This window comes from Bombina bombina, chromosome 7 (assembly GCF_027579735.1).
Source record: "Bombina bombina isolate aBomBom1 chromosome 7, aBomBom1.pri, whole genome shotgun sequence".
Lineage (NCBI taxonomy): Eukaryota > Metazoa > Chordata > Amphibia > Anura > Bombinatoridae > Bombina > Bombina bombina.
Window position 1 is genome coordinate 213,445,113 of NC_069505.1, and position 5,792 is coordinate 213,450,904.

Consider the following 5,792-nt stretch of genomic DNA (forward strand, 5'->3'; position numbering starts at 1 on the left):
AAGTAGGCCCTTTAGACTGTAAACTCTCGCTATACACAGACAATGTCCTGTTCACGTTATCATCACCCCAGACATCTGTCCCTGAGGTCCTGAAAGTTCTCAAACAATTTGGTGACTTTTCCAATTTCAGGATTAATGAACAAAAGTCTGAAATCTTAAATATCTCCCTCCCACCTCCCTCTAGAATTTCAGACCCTTTTACAGTCCTGCACTTTTAAACACCAACCACAAGCGATCAAATATTTGGGGATGTATCTTGCTTCAAACACGAAAGCCCTCCTAGAGCTTAACTTCTCTATTCTACTTAATACTATATCGACAGATTTAAAGACTTGGAAGGACCGTCTCTTTTCATGGTGGGGTAGACTCCAAATTTTGAAAATGAATGTACTCCCTTGATTGCTGTACGCGATTCAAGCTGTCCCTAGCACCCTACCACAGGGCCTCCTTACTCAGATACAACACGCTTTAGATTCCTTCGTTTGGGGTAGCATAAAACCCAGAGTTAAGAAGGCAACTATGTACAGGTCATCCAGAGAGGGAGGGTTGGGTCTGCCTAAGATAGAAACCTATTACCAGGCCACGGGCTTACAGAGAATCAGAGTGGCACAGAAATAGGGACTCTAAGGCTTGGATTCCAGTAGATTCACATATACTTCACTCCTCCTCTCCGGGAGCTTTATGTTGGATAGCAGGGCAGAATCGACCCCCATGGTTGAAGGCATACCCGCTTTTACACCATGTGTTTGAATTATGGGACACTTTGATAAAGAGATTCTCAGGAATATCAACACTCAGATCACCCATGTCCCCGATTTCCCCGAATGCTGAGCTATTAGGGGGGGTAATGTTTGACAGGAATAACCCGAATAATTGGGAGATGGGTTACACGGTTCCCCTATTTAATTTACTAAGTGAGGGCAAACTCAAAAACAGGTCAGACCTTACATACATGCTAGGTGGAGTTTTTGTTAGGTGGCTAAAATATAACCAAGTTCACCATTTTCTCCATACCCACCCTCTCAAACAGTCACTTACAAGAAATCTCACACCCTTCGAACAGACATGCGCTATGACTAGTTCAGCCCATCACACCTTATCATGGGCTAAGAGTCTCCTAGTTAATGCACAGAGCTTGAAACTTCCTGATTATATAGAACGCTGGCATAGGGAATTGAATAAGACTATCACAGAAGCAGAGTGGATTAAAATTTTTAATAACACAAGAAAAACTTCATCCTCATATAGATTTTTAGAGACAAATTACAAACTCCTGACTAGGTGGTACTTGACACCTACCAGACTTAAATGCATTTTCCCTGCCTCGTCGGACCTTTGTTGGAGGGGTTGTGGGGAAAGGGGGACGATGACACACATATGGTGGGCATGTCCTAAATTGTCACCTTTTTGGGAGGGCATACAGAATATCCTACAAGTCATAATGGGGCAGGGGGATTCCTATCAGCTAGCCCTAACAACGGCCCTACTGAACCTGTTACCTAAATGTAAATGTAAATTAAGAGCATGACTAATTCAGTTGGCATTGAATTCTGCTAGATCCTTAGTCGCTAGGCTTTGGAAATCTCAAATCTGCCCGACCCTAAAGGACTGGCACTCTCACATGACAGATACCTTGAGAATGGAAGAATTAGGTTTCTTTAAATCGAATAGGTTAGGATTCTTCCATGATTTAAAATTCATCTGGGATGAAATCCAAAATGATCTAAAGATAGAAGGGGGGAGCTTTATACAAGTTAAAGGAGTGACCTAGGAGGAATGACAGGCCTAGTGTTACCTTAGAGGGGTATGGATGCCGTGGTCCCACCCCTGCCTGATACTCTAATAATGACCTCTTTAGCTTAGCACTTGTCTCATAGGTTGATAGTTAAATACAAAGTCGAGGGATACCACTAGATGTGTAGAATATATTCAAAGTGATCTTAAATTAAGAAATTTCGGCATAGTTTTGTTGTTGTTTGAGTTATGTTTTGTACATTGGTGTCATTGTCAATCACCATGCATTTATATGGAGTGGGGCTACTGTTTTCAAATGGACTTATCACGGACAGTCTAGCTCTACTATTTCATTTTACTATACGGGAGTACGTTCTCCTTTCTTTTGGAGACTGATGGTTTCTCCCTCTTTTGTTTCCTCTTTAAACTTTTGTATCAACAATGACATCCTTTTGTACCATGCTGCTAAATAATGATAATAAAAATGAATAAATAAAAAAAAAATCCTAATCTATAATAAACTACCAATAGGCTATACTAAGTACATTACTACACTTACATTATACAAGGCTATACTAAGTAAATTACTACACTTACATTATACAAGGCTATACTAAGTACATTACTACACTTACATTATACAGGGCTATATACTAAGTACATTACTACACTTACATTATACAAGGCTATACTAAGTACATTACTACACTTACATTATACAGGGCTATATACTAAGTACAATACTACACTTACATTATACAAGGCTATACTAAGTACATTACTACACTTACATTATACAGGGCTATATACTAAGTACATTACTACACTTACATTATACAAGGCTATACTAAGTACATTACAACACTTACATTATACAGGGCTATATACTAAGTACATTACTACACTTACATTATACAAGGCTATACTAAGTACATTACTACACTTACATTATACAAGGCTATTCTAAGTACATTACTACACTTACATTATACAAGGCTATACTAAGTACATTACTACACTTACATTATACAAGGCTATATACTAAGTACATTACTACACTTACATTATACAAGGCTATATACTAAGTACATTACTACACTTACATTATACAAGGCTATACTAAGTACATCACTACACTTACATTATACAAGGCTATACTAAGTACATTACTACACTTACATTATACAAGGCTATACTAAGTACATTACTACACTTACATTATACAAGGCTATACTAAGTACATTACTACACTTACATTATACAAGGCTATACTAAGTACATTACAACACTTACATTATACAGGGCTATATACTAAGTACATTACTACACTTACATTATACAAGGCTATACTAAGTACATTACTACACTTACATTATACAAGGCTATACTAAGTACATTACTACACTTACATTATACAAGGCTATATACTAAGTACATTACTACACTTACATTATACAAGGCTATACTAAGTACATTACTACACTTACATTATACAAGGCTATACTAAGTACATTACTACACTTACATTATACAAGGCTATACTAAGTATATTACTACACTTACATTATACAAGGCTATACTAAGTACATTACTACACTTACATTATACAAGGCTATACTAAGTACATTACTACACTTACATTATACAGGGCTATATACTAAGTACATTACTACACTTACATTATACAAGGCTATACTAAGTACATTACTACACTTACATTATACAGGGCTATATACTAAGTACATTACTACACTTACATTATACAAGGCTATACTAAGTACATTACTACACTTACATTATACAAGGCTATACTAAGTACATTACTACACTTACATTATACAAGGCTATACTAAGTACATTACTACACTTACATTATACAAGGCTATACTAAGTACATTACTACACTTACATTATACAAGGCTATACTAAGTACATTACAACACTTACATTATACAAGGCTATACTAAGTACATTACTACACTTACATTATGCAAGGCTATATACTAAGTACATTACTACACTTACATTATACAAGGCTATACTAAGTACATTACTACACTTACATTATACAAGCTATACTAAGTACATTACTACACTTACATTATACAAGGCTATACTAAGTACATTACTACACTTACATTATACAGGGCTATATACTAAGTACATTACTACACTTACATTATACAGGGCTATATACTAAGTAGAAAGGATAAAAAGAAAACAAATAACGTTTGATAAAAGAAGTAAACTTGAAAGTTGTTTAAAATTGTATCCTCTTTCTGAATCATTAAAGAAAATATTTGGGTTTCATGTCCAAGTAATGAACTGGTTAATCCACACTAGTGAGTTACAGCAGTTTTATCTTTGCCTGGTGTTAATTAGTGTTATAACAATGTAATCTCAGCCACACTGCGCTTCAGGGAATACTTGAACATTGAAAGAAAATTAAACTCATTTTTTTCTATCATACATTATATGAAATAGCAGGAATTCAACATGCTTAAAGGGACAGTAAAGTCATAATTAGACATTCATGTTTTAGGCAGAACATACAATTATAAACAGCTATCCAATTTATTTATATTACTCAATTTGCTTCCTTCTATTGTTATCCTTTGCTGAATGGTTTATGTAGGAAACCTCAGGAGCAGCAAAGAACCTAGGATTTAGCTGCTGATTGGTGGCTGCATATATATACCGATTGTCATTGGCTCACCCATGTGTTCAGTCAGCAACCAGTAGTGCATTGCTGCTCCTTCAACAAATGATAGCTAGAGAATGAAACAAATTTGATAATAGAAGTAAACTGGAAAGTTGTTTAAAATGTTATGTTCTACCTAAATCAAGAAAGAAAAAATTTGGGTTTCATGTCCCTTTAAGTATTTTTTCCCCCAAAACTGAATAAATGTTGCAGCTGAAAAGAAATGCTTTGTGCGCCACTGATCATTTAATAACTGCTCACTGAATGACTAGAATAACCACAGCCCTATTGGTGCGCACAGACACACATCCACAAGATGCTGTGAGCACAGAAACATTCGGCTAGATTACGAGTTTTTTGTTTTGAGCTGTGCGGTGCTAGCGAGAAGTTTTCTCTCACCTCTCACTTACCTGCAGCGCTGGTATTACAGGTTTTTACAAACCCGGCGTTAAAAGGCAAGAAGTAAGCGTTGAGCAAAATTTTGCTCCTTACCGCACTCCAATACCAGCACTGCTTAAGTCAGCGGTGAGCTGGTCGTACGTGCTTGTGCATGATTTCCCCATAGGAATCAACAGGGAGAGTCGGCTGAAAAAAAGTCTAACACCTGCAAAAAAGCAGCGTAAAGCATCCTAACGCAGCCCCATTGATTCCTATGGGGAAACTACATTTATGATTACACCTAACACCCTAACGTGAACCCCGAGTCTAAACACCCCTAATCTTACACTTATTAACCCCTAATATGTCGCCTCCAACATCGTCGCCACCTACATTATTCTTATTAACCCCTAATCTGCTGCTCCGGACACCACCGCCACCCCTAATCTGCTGCCCCCAACATCGCCGACAACTACATTATATTTATTAACCCCTAATCTGCCACCCCCAATGTCGCCGCCACCTACCTACATTTATTAACCCCTAATCTGCTGCCCCCAATGTCGCCGCCACTATAATAAACATATTAACCCCTAAACCGCTGCACTCCCACCTCACAAACATTAGTTAAATATTATTATCCCCTAATCTGCCGTCCCTAACATCACCGCCACCTACCTACATTTATTAACCCCTAATCTGCCGTCCCCAACGTTGCCACAGCTATACTAAATGTATTAACCCCTAAACCTAAGTCTAACCCTAACCCTAACACCCCCTAACTTAAATATAATTAAAATAAATCTAACTAAAAATTTCTATCATTACCTAAATAATTCCTATTTAAAACTAAATACTTACCTGTAAAATAAATCCTAAACTAGCTACAATAAAACTAATAGTTACATTGTAGCTATCTAAAGGTTTATTTTTATTTTACAGGCAAGTTTGTATTTATTTTAACTAGGTAGAATAGTTA